General features: G+C 40.6%; 1 protein-coding gene across 13 annotated transcripts in view; it reads right to left on the bottom strand.

Annotated features, from left to right (window-relative positions):
* The window catches only part of NHSL1 (NHS like 1), a 165,984-nt gene that overhangs the window by 33,920 nt on the left and 119,811 nt on the right, over positions 1–12,253 (bottom strand). The gene's annotated exons all lie outside the window — the stretch shown is intronic.

Genomic DNA, 12,253 nt, shown 5'->3' with positions numbered 1-12,253 from the left:
AACATAAGGAAAAATTAAATGTTCAAGATGTGGCAACCAAATTCATCAGCTCAGTCAAACTGTTAGCTTTACACTTTCAGAGACAGATATGTGAATCTGCTGAAAGATGAGGAATACAAAAAGAAAATCATTTGTTAGGTTTCTATCCAAGGAACTGAAATTTCTGCACAACATATAGGCGTGGCACAAAATGCTTTTGTCATCACTTGCTGGGGAAAGACATTCTGAGACCGTACTATCTGTCCCCCTAACTTGATCTCTTTAGTACTCCTTAAAGTGGAAAATATGCAATGTTTATACTGAAGGAAACATTTTATAGAGGCTTTTGCTTGTCAAACAATTAACTGGAGTTACGACTTGCAACTTCAGCACGTTTCCTAGGTTGTATCAGATGTTTTTAAAACTGGATTCTGTAGGACTCCATGGGGATAGTTTAACTGACCTCGAGCAACCACAGCTCTGCAATTTTTAATCAACGTGGACTCCTTTTCATATGCACACACATATCAACAGTAAGAGTATGCAACTGACATTTAGCCATTTCCATTAGAGCCAGATGCAAGTCCCAGCCTGTTGCATGCTTCTGCATGAGATCAAAAAGGGCACAAACCCGTCACTCTTTCTCAGTTCAAGACCCTAAGCTGGCAGCAGCGGGTTCTGAGACCCAGATCAAATCTGATAGCTCAGTCAGCAAGCCTGCTTACCAGTCCCACACATGTGAGCACACCGGCACCTCACGCATCTGGCAAACAGCTGTTGGGCCTCAGAGGGGGCTGAGAAAAGGATGCCAGCAACCACAGGAAAAGAAATTCCTCCCCCGCCACTCCAGATCTGGCACCGGATCCAGGCAAACCCAGCACACAAAGCTCACAAAGACAAGCACCCCAATGGGCCAGTTTGTTGGTGTGAGCTATAACCAGCAGCAATAAGCAGGCTGCGGCAGAATGGAGCAGTATAAAGACTTGTGTCAAACTGCAGCAGAGGTTAATGCCCAAATTGTCGACTTCCGTGCCACAAGTTTTGCCTTCAGATCAGTCACTCATCATTTCAAACCAACACAAAGGCAATGCAAGATGTGAAGTTAGTTTTCCTTCCTCTCCTGGGATGAGGCCTTGGGCCCTGACCAACCACTTCTGTGGCTCTCCAGCACCAGGCATCACTGGATGAGTACCTCAAGAACCACAGGTTTTATGGAGTGCAATAGATGCATGCTTTGGTATCAGCTGCTTAGCTTTACTTATTCTTCTAACTAAGAAGATGAAGATGATGAATAGTGCACTTCAGGACTCTTCAGAACTCCCTGAACTCTTGAGGAAGACAGAACCAAAGGCTTCAAGTCCACAACAAGTTAAGCAAGTGAAATGACATTAAAACAGTGGCAGTTAATCAAGCTCAAAATCTCCATTGGTGATGTGGCTGCAGAAGTCAAGAGAATTGCTCAAATTACTGAAACTCACCCAGAGAAAGGTGACCTGTCCCAAAGAACAGGTTTTTTTGTTTGTTTGCTGTCACAGCACATTTCACAGTTCTGGACAGCGCCTGAGGTGAGCATGCTTCTGCAGAGGTTTCAGGCAGGGATCCCTGTAACTTCACATTGTAACAGCCCAACAGGAGGTCAGCCACTGTACCCAAGTGATGCTACTGTCACTGTCAGACCAAACCTTGTAACTTTTGTCTGAAAAGTGTTCTAGATGGGAAGCACACACCTCATCTGAGCGCCTTCCCAAGTTCCACATGGTCTTCTGTAAGCAATTAACTTCGGATTTTTTAGCAAAAGGCTTTATATATACATACTTGAAATATATATTAGAAAGAAGTACATTATGAAAACTTCCAGACATGGATCTTTTCTCCCAGAGGAGCAATACTGCAACCCGACTATCCAAACTATCCAAGCAGGGAAGAACGCTAGACAGAGTTAGTGAAAAACTTCCTACAAATATTCATGTTATTTCAGAGATGTCTGAATAGGTTAAAAAAAAAAGAGACAGACAGTTTCAGTTATTAATAACCTTCAGCTGTAAGAATGTACCAGTACATGAGTGCTAACTGAGCCATGGATACACACACTCTTGAACCTCATGTCAAGGCCGATATACCCGTGCTATCCAGTACACAAAAAATGTGCACAGCCTAAAAATCTCTAAAAATTGCAGAAGCAAAATTTAGGAGACTGCATCAGGCAGGACACAAACACTGATTTCTGTGGATACCCTTGCTTGAGATCAACTCTGCAGCATATGCACAGCTAGTTCAAAGCATGCTCTATGTGCTGCATTACTTAGAGTGTATCTGATCTGAATAGCGCAACAGTATTACTGTGTCCCAGATGAAATAGTTTTCTTCCCCCAACAGCTGCCAGTTGCCTGAAAAAACAAGGAAAATGTCTCTCTGTGGCTGAGCGACTGCAATAGATGGCAGCACTGGGTAGTGCCCCAGCACAACAGCCAAACTATGCCCTCACCGTTTCCCCTTCATCAGCTCCTGAGGATAAGCATGGAGAGATGCTGTGTACCATCTCCTGCTGCCTTTCAAGTGCTTCTCTAACTAAAGAGTCATAAAATAGTTCTTCGTCCTTTTCATTCTGTACTAATGATACATTATTTCGAAACTTATTCTATATTATAATTATTGCTTAAAAATGCCTTTAATCACATTATGTTATATTATAGTTTTTCCTTACTTACATGGCTAAGTTAACTCTTCCTAGAGAAGGAAATTTTGCCTGAGGAGAGTTTTGCTGTTCACAGGGTAGTTTTAACTAAGTATAAAGAAAGTGTTTGGGAAATGTGGTCTAAAGACTTTTAAAGGTTTCCCATCACCGTCACAGTTAGTAGAGTAGGGTAGATTCAGGGGATGTGTGACAGAAAAAAAATGTGTTAGTGCTCTCAGCGCCCATATCATAATATCTGTGTTGCTGCCATTTAACCAACCCCTCGTATGTCTGCTCAGTGTTTCATTATTGCAGTTTGCTAAATCCCAGTGTAAGGCAGCAGCTTACTAAAGATGCTCTTCTTCTCACCAGCAACACATGACCTAATCACAGTTTCGACTTCCAAAAGGGGAATTTACGGGCAATCCTGCATCAAAATTTTGAGCCACAAACACTGAATTCTGCACTACTCTATAGCTTACTGAGCTTTATTAATTCTTATGTTTTACAATGTTTTGGCAATAATTCCATAGGGTAAGGCCCGAAGATCAGGCTCCAGCTTAATAGCTCAAGCTCTCCACATAAAACCTTATTGGCCTCTGTGGCACACAGTGAGGCCAAGGGTACAAAATACCACCAAGGCCACTCAATCCCACATAGATCTCTTCATTTTACACTAGGAACTCGCATGTAATTCCATTTGACCCTGAGCTGATAATGCACAGTAGCAAGCCTTGTGTATCCAAGCGATTTACAGCTTTACAAACAATATGAAACCATACTGTTACATGAGAATTTGAGACACAAATCACCTGGGCGAACAGAAGGCACAGTACTGATACCTCACTAAATTCATTTGACATGGTATTACTGCAGAAAACTAGGATTAACATATAACTTCTTCGCTTAGTTCAACATCCACATCACACTGCTCCATGGCACAAGAAATGCTTGGTTTTCTAGGATGCACTAGATCTTTTCTCCTCCTTTGGTAACATTTATATGTTCTGAAGTTTTCCATTGAAACTAATCATGGAGCCTTGGAAATTTACATGAAGCAAAATGCACTGCCCTGCCAGCACCAGAGTGCTCAGAGAGAGAGAAGAGAGAAGTACTGCTCTGTAAGTAATGCTTCCTATTTCATTGAATTCCTCCACGCAGAAAAAAATTGTACCCATTGATATTCATTGATACTTGCTGAATGTTTATGGATAACCAAACAGTGGATGTGAGGTGGTGGGTGGTACATTTCAGCAGTGGCAACAGCAAATCACTTCTGCTCTGGTACAGATTTTTTTAAGTGTGGCATGCAGACTCTGGTTTGTCACTGGTGAAAATGCATAGGTCACAGTGGTGACGATGTTGAAATACAGCCTTTTGTAGCTGCGAATTTGTTCCATCAAATAGTGTTATTGTGCTCTTTGTATCAGTTGCAGTTTCCACGGAAATAAATAGGAGGCATTACTTTTGAAGAAACCCCCATATTAGGGTCATTTTCAGAAGCTTTCTAGAAAATGATTTCTTTTCATTGTAACGTAACTGTTCAAGGCTGTCATTTTTCAGAGGCCCCTTCACAGGAGAGCTCCCCGGCTGCAGACAGGCACCCAGTACCGGTTTTCAGGACAGGCCCCACCAGAGCCTGGCTCCCCGCAAGGAGCAGCCAGGCCACAGCACAGTCAGCACAGCCAGCACCAGGCCCCACTGCCTCAGGCCTCAATGTGCAGCTGCCACTTACTAAATTAGTCCTAATGAGATTACACGTGTAAGCAAACATTGCTCACGTGACTGTTGCAGAATCAGGCCTTAAGCTCTGCAGTGTAGTTGTCCACAAGTATACACTCAAATGCATGCTTGAGAGAGCATGTAAGAGCTCAATACAAATAATCCTCCTGTCTGCATTTCTAAGCATTCATTAGCAACCACTGTTGTCGTGAATTTTAAACTAATGTGATACTCACAGTTAAGAGATATGGCATTTAAGTTACTCAAATATCCAAAGAGCCCTGTCTTGCTCGAAGTAAGAAGCTGTGGAGGCAATCATCGGATGGCTTGAGCAAGCAGGGATAAATGTCCCAGAAACACTCAAGCTTGCCTTGCACCAAAGAACAGAGCTTGCACTTCAGGACTACCTGCTAAAACCCAGAAAGAAAACATCCACCAAGTCAGGCGCAATTTCACAGGAGCCACCTCAGGCTGCAGAAACAGAAGGGCTGTAGTGCAGAGAGCAGCAGGCGCTCCATGTGCCTCACTCCCTGCTGCCCTGGGAGCAAGAATGGACAAGCGACAAGCTGACAGCTGCGTCGGCATGCTTGAGAAATTATCTCAGCTCCACTCAGGGTGACTTCTTGGCAGAGGCTTTCAAGTAATAACTTGTGTTTTGTAGTGTGGGGATTTTCCTTTTTTTTTTTTTTTTTTTGGTACTACCGAGAGAGGCTATTAACTGCAGGAGTCAGCTAAGCTGTCAACCATAGAAATAAATCTGCTGACTAGCATATTAAAGCACGTTTATCCACTCACTGAGCATATCACTGGAAAACTGCTTTATTCCCTCAGGTCAGGTTCTTTTTTTTTTTCTTTTTAGCTTTAAACATTGTAGCTAACCCCTTCTTATCTGTAAATATAAACAAATCTCCTTCCTCCGTAAGTCAGGACCATGAACTCTATCTTATGAGTACTGACAGACCACAGTACAACATATATTTGTCTCATTAAACTTTCTCCAACAGAATGAAAACCATACTGTGAAAGTAAACTTTTAAAACTGACACATTACTTTATACACCATGCTTTTTAATCATGACTATAATATAATAACACATCATTGCTTTCTACTTTAGAATAAGACCTGTTTCAAAGCCAATAAATAATTGCACTTAGTTTTCAGGCACTCTCTGAATTTGCTTTTCCAGCTGAGCTGAGGAAATGAAGGTATCACAACTTTACTGCAGGCAGGACTGGATGTCAGAAGACTTGGTATTGCTGCTATCCAAGCAAATCCACTCAGGTTAGGTCCAGGCAAGAACTTTACACCTGTAGTCATAACACAATCTAAATTTTACCAGCATGCCTCCTAAAGTCAGACCCGCAGTGGTTATCTATGCTTTGCTTGCAGCACGTGAATATGGGAATGCACCTTGAGGTAAAGGCAGCTAAAAGGCCAAGCTGCCTTTGCTCTTGTCCTCTCCATCATATAAGCAGCAAGCAGTGCCAGATCCAGCACTGTGGACAACCTTCTCTAAGGAGCAGAAGAATTTAACAGAATTCAACATCTCTACTTCTGAAGACTGTGTGCTTTTTATGAGGTTTTTGGCACCAGCCAAACTTGCAGCTTTCTTACTGTATGCTCTGAGGCAAAAGGGCTGCTACCTTAAACATAACTGCCACCTCTCTATTTTGTGTGGGACTGGTCACACTGGTGTTATATTGGGATGCACTCTGAGCACATCTATCAAACTGGGCCTTCCTCCGAGGCTGCTTCCTGGTCTGCTTTCTGCATTACAATGTGACAAAGACAAGGACAGGGTGACTCTGGACTCTAGACATGATGCAGAAGCACAGTTAATGGGAATTTCAGGAGGTAACTTTCCAAGACAAAAAGCTTGTGGAGAATAATAAGGCCTGGAACCATAATTAAAACAGACGCTCTAGTTCAAATGTCTCCTCAAGTTGGTAAAGCTAGCTGAAGTCACCAGCTTTCACTTTGGGCCTCCTTATGAGTCTATCATCTGCAATGTGCAGATAAGAATGCACAGCTTTCCATGTGTGGATGAAACAGGTTGTATATGTGCAGGGTTGTACAAAGGCAATCTAGTGTTCAAAGATATCATGCTAAATGTGACTAAAAAAAAAAAACAGCTCAATTCCAATGCAGCATCTATTTTTATCGCTGGATCTAAATGAGGCAGACAGCTTGCCTCTACCACTTTATATTCATTCCTCCCAAAAATTCACTCAGTTTGGAACAAATCCTATTTCCTTTAAATGTATAAATCCCCATATCATCCGCAGAACTTGATTATCACAGAGAGTGCTCTATATCAAAGCTTTAAAATATGTTGTAAAGCCACAGCAATGATGCACTTGTGTAACAACTGAACTGTGACCAATTCTAACTGTAAAGCAAGTTCATGAACTTCAGCTGTGATATATTCAGTGTGCTGTTCTGTTCAGACTCCCACTTTTATATGAGTCCAGAATTTCAACAAATGTACTACCACGCCAGCCTGGCTGAAAAAAACTCAACAGCTCTTTCTAAATGCTTTGGCTAATACCAGCCCATGCCAATCCAGCCACCTGCCCTGTTATCACGTCTCCTTCCAAAAAATGAAATTTTATATTGCTATTTCTTCATCCGTATTTTTTACAGAATCACAGTGTAGTAGAGGTCAGAAGGAATCTCTGGGCCCTTCTGCTCCAAACCCTAGCCAAGCAAGGAGACTCAGAGCAGGGTGCTTAGCATCATATCCAGGCAGCTTTTGAACATCTCTGAAGAGAAGACCCTACAGCCTGTCTGGACAAACTGTGCCAGTGCCCCATCACCTGAATAGCACAGAAGTGCTTCCTGGTGCACAGAGGGAACAACCTGCGCTTTGGCTTGTGACCACTCCCCTAGTGCTGGCACTGGGCACCTCATAAATGAGCTGGGCTCTTCACTGGAAAGAGGGTCCTGACACAACAACAGGTCATCCCTCCAGACCAGCTTCTCCAGCTACTTCAAGGCTCAGCTGAGCAAATGTTTGTACAAGCACAAGGATGGGACATGAAGTGCAACATTAAAGTAAAGCAAGCATGCAGTTAGATTTATTTTTCAAGGGTCCAGACCAGGTGCAAGCCTTTAGAAAGGATTCAAAGTAACAGGAAGTCTGAAATGTGAAAATACCTTTTACAGATTTAGTAAACGCAAACACTTCGACCATCCCTTTTTTCCTTAAGCTTTTCAAAAACGAATTAACGTAGTCCCACTCCCAGCTTCCCAGGTGGTCTGTATGATTTAGCCATAAAGAAAAAATTTCTAATGGCACCAAAATGCTACAGCCATTACAGATGATATTTGTTAACAGGCTGTCACTGGAGAGCGCTCAAAATCACTGTTTGCCTTGAGTTAATTCCTGCAAGTGTTATACCACTACATTTACTGGTGACAAGATGTCTTAAGTTTAACAGTTTTTCTTCACTTGCTTTTGCATGCTTGATGCTGGCATTAAAAAAAAATCATCTTTTCCTCTTGTATTGTTATGAATATTTGTTGTTTCTTAGACTACTGGACATGGTTGATATAAAAATAGAGACGATTTCTATTAGTTTTTCTCCTACAACACTCAATGTTCAACTCTTAAAGCTATCTAAAATGCTTCATGTATATATGCTTCTTCTGTACATGTTATAACTCCAATCTAAGAGAGAAAGGAGGAAGAAATACATACAGGAAAACAACTGAAATTCTGATGTTCCTTGTGATGTTGCTTACCTATCATTGAAACTATGGGCAGCAACAGATCAAATTTCTTGTCTCCTCTGAAGACACTTTTGAAATGAGATTAAGTTAATGATCTTTCACCTGTATCTTTTTACTGACTGACTCACCTTAGAAAATACTGAGGAAACACACTGATCTGGTTTAAGAGAATACATTATCATTAGTGTACTGAAACATTACGACTTCTTAAGACTTTCACTAGAAAAGCTATCACTTCATAACGCACACAGGAAACCTATCAATAAGACCTGTTCATTTTTACACTCAGCATAGTGCTATACAACTAAATCTAAAAATAGACAAACTAAATACAAGTAACTCATTTTTTCAGCGTAAGAGCAGCATTCAAAAACAAAGTGTAGACTTTTGATCAAATTCTGCTTAATTTAATTTGAATAACCTTTTTTTTTTTTTTTTTTAACTCTCTGTTAGAGGGGGGTGATCAGAGTATGGGATCCAGCCAAAACCATCAACAGATGTAGTGTGAATTAATTTAGAAACAGTAAAAAGAAGAGGATACATGAGCAGAACTAACAGCACAAATTTGGCTACTGAAACGAAAATAATCAGAAATAAGTTGATTTCTCTTTTTCTCTTTTATTTTTTCTTTAATTTTTATTTTATAGCTACAAGGCCTTTCCGGAACATATGGTCTACCCCTAGATCTTAATAGTCTTTTACCTCATTAAGGTCTCCATTTGGTAGGGAGCTCACATATTGGCATCTCTCTGAACCTGAGCTAGGCCTATTGTTACTATGAAGTGGTTCCCCACTACTTTGCAGCTCTTTAATGAAATGTAAGATTATTTTAAGTCCATAATCTTCTCAGCAGGATTATCGACTAGTAAGGCTGACCCTAATATTGCTCATCTGAACAGTGATCTGACAGATGCCCTGAGAAAACAAAGGGTAAACATGTACCTGTCTGGACGGTCTTGCAGCAAGACACAATAGAGGCTTTATGAGTAACTACTTAAATCCGGTTTTATTTGACAATGCTAACCAGATGTCTTCTGGAAAACAAATCAAGTGTTTCAATCACTGCTGCTTAAATACATTCCTTGAATTTGGCCAACAAAGCTAAACAGAAGCTACACTCGGCCAAATCCAGCTCTTCTGAAGATGAGATAATAAATGAATCATCACAGACATTGGAACAACGAGCACTATACTACATACAAAGTCCAAGTCAACACAATTACACTGGGAATAAAGACACAAAGTGCAGTCACTTGTGCAGAAAACCTTTGCAGCTGTAGCCTGAAAGCCAGTATGAAAGTTAGAATATCCGACTGTGCACACTATTTACAGGTTTACATTTCTCAGTACAGATTTGCCACCTTAATCCACTGTAAACAACAACCAGCCCAAGCAATCAACAGCAGCATGCAACAAAAGTTATCCCTAATCTCCAACTTGACCTGAGCAGCATGAGCCTTCCCAAGATCCTTGAGGAACAGGCCATCACCTTCAAGCCTGATCACTTTCCAGAGTTCGCTATGCTTCCCCTTTAGCAGTAACATGTTTATTCCATCTCTTCCTTTTAATATTGCCAGCTCCCAACTCACGGCCAAGCAGCAACAAGTGACAGTCTTTCCAGCCTTTTTTAAATTTATTTTTAAATCAAAAGGATGCTACATGGCAAATTGCTAGAACTGGAAGACAACTGCTCCTTGGAAATCAGGCCTTAAATGTCCTCTTGCATTTCCCATCACTCCAGCTGACACATTTGTTGGAGAGCACAAAGTAATTCAAAAGAAGCAGAAGTGAAGTCAATTCAGGCAAGCAACAGGTTCACTTCATCACTGTTTGCAAAACTATCAGAGACAAGCGCACTTTGGATTAGATTTTCCTTTTAGGACACTGGGTAAACCCTGGTGAACACACTGCAAAACTATCTGGTATGCAGACACACTTAGGACCCACTTCTGGTAGTGAAATAAAGACAGACTACAACTGCAGTGGGCCTCCTCCGCATCTTCATGTTCAATGACTTGCTCATTGACATTTTTAGACTATATCACAGAAAAATAAGAATTATTCTCCATTTATTCTTATCCAAATATTTGCATCGTTGCTATTTATTGATGTATCTGCACTCCTGGCTAAAGACCACTATACTTGAGACACTTTCCCAGACAGCAGTCCTTTAAGCACTACTGTATGTATGGTAGAACAAGCCAGATCTGCTAGTGCCCAGTGACAGGGATACAGGCTGTATTACGGTACTACCCCTTTGACTCCAATAAAACACCTGCTTGGCCTCTTGGCCTGGAACATGGACCAAAGAAACATAAGCAAGAGTCCACCTCAGGCCACTTGGAGCCCAAGGGGCAGGGAAACATGTGCCACGAGCAGAATGCATTTGACATTGAATGTGTCACCCCATCCCCACGCTCCACTGGGTGTTCCAAGGCTCTAGCTGGTTCCCCTGAGATAGGGAGAGTTTCTTTTATTGAGTGGAAACACGGTATTTATAAATAACAGGATTTACCATCACAAGCAAAAAGCTGGATCATTTTGTAAATCACATTTAAAAATGGTACCTTGACGATGATTCGTAGCTGAATTTGTTATTCTGCTCTAGCTACCATGCTAAGTCTTGAAGACACTACAGAGACATCAAAGACCTTCATTTTAAAATTGATGCAAATAATGAAGTCTGGATTTAACATTTTTCAAGCCACTGCTGTTAGTCAACAGCAATTTTAGATTTTAATAAAAGCCCAATAAAGCCACTTCAGTTGTTGAGAACAGGCATAAGTACTATGTATGATCAACTTTCCATGTTCCTGGTGCTTCATTTTCTAATTCAAATTACTGGAAAATATTGTCTTTTTTTTTTTTTTTAACTGCAGATGACACATGAGCATGTGCACAACTAAATAAGAATAAAGTTCTACCTCGCTTACTTATGAAGAAATTTGGACATAAGATCTCGCCATTTATCTTGAAAGTAGTTTTCTAAAGGAAAAGCACAGTAGCAGTCTAGTTTATAAGTCAAAAATTTAAGAAAAAAAAGAAAATCCGACCATGTAAAATCTACTATCACATGCTACATGTGACCTCATAGCACAATAAGCAAATGATATTTCAATATATAATACACTAAAGCAAGTAACAGCAGCAGCATTTAAAAAAAAAACAAACAAAACACCTCTTTCAAACACAGCACTGCCTTTGCTAAAGGTACAAAGAGTTCACAGAGATCACCAAGCAAAGAACTTGATTGCTCTTGGCAGAGTTTTGTAATATCTCTATCCTCAACATTTTAATTTTAAGCCAGCTTAAGAAAAAGCAGTGGTAATAGTTTTTTTGCCCCTTAAGCAGTGCTCATAAATTTCTTCTATATGACAGACAGCTTCAGCAGGTTTTTTTTGGCTACACTCATGCTATCAAAAAAAATCTGCTGAACTTTTAAAATTGTATCAGAGTAAATACGTTTGACCTTCAATTATTTTAAAAGCTACTCAGGATTTTACCTGGTTAGTGTTAGAGGTGAATCTAGACGGATAAGAACATCTTGGCAGAAAGGATACCTTTACTGAATTGTTTTGAATGATTTTATACATTCAATACCTTTCCGGGCTGCTTAAATAATGTCATGCTCTACGAGTGAATTACTATCAGTAATCCAAGCTTTATACTTCTCTAATTCACCGGGGCAGCGACAAGTGCAATAACAAAGTAATAGCCTGCAATCAAGTTGCTACGGACCATTACTTTCCCTTATAGTCTTCCATGCTACAATCACATAGCTCTAGGCAACTTATTTCCTACCCATTAAGAAACTTTGGAAAATGTGTCTTTTCTGAAATAGCAGGTGGAAAAAGAGTTCAGTAGCAGTCACAACTACATTAGAATTTCTTTAACACTTATACGCTGAATGAAACTCAACCTTAGGTACAGAACTTTTGAGCTAATCAGCTAAAGGAGCTCAGTAGCATCAACGTCCTCCTGATTTCACAGTGCCACAGAAGAGTAAAACTGATAAAACTTCAAGCAACACCCCGCTTATTACTTGGACCCCCCTACAGACATTAATGGAATTACTGACGATGGTACTAAATTCACACTGCAGCTAATCAGGGCAGGCAAAGGCCACAGCAAGGTACTGCTCTTAG

Source organism: Phasianus colchicus, chromosome 2, assembly GCF_987193195.1.
Source record: "Phasianus colchicus chromosome 2, bPhaCol1.hap1.1, whole genome shotgun sequence".
In the NCBI taxonomy this organism is placed as follows: domain Eukaryota; kingdom Metazoa; phylum Chordata; class Aves; order Galliformes; family Phasianidae; genus Phasianus; species Phasianus colchicus.
This window is presented reverse-complemented; position numbering and strand designations above follow the sequence as displayed.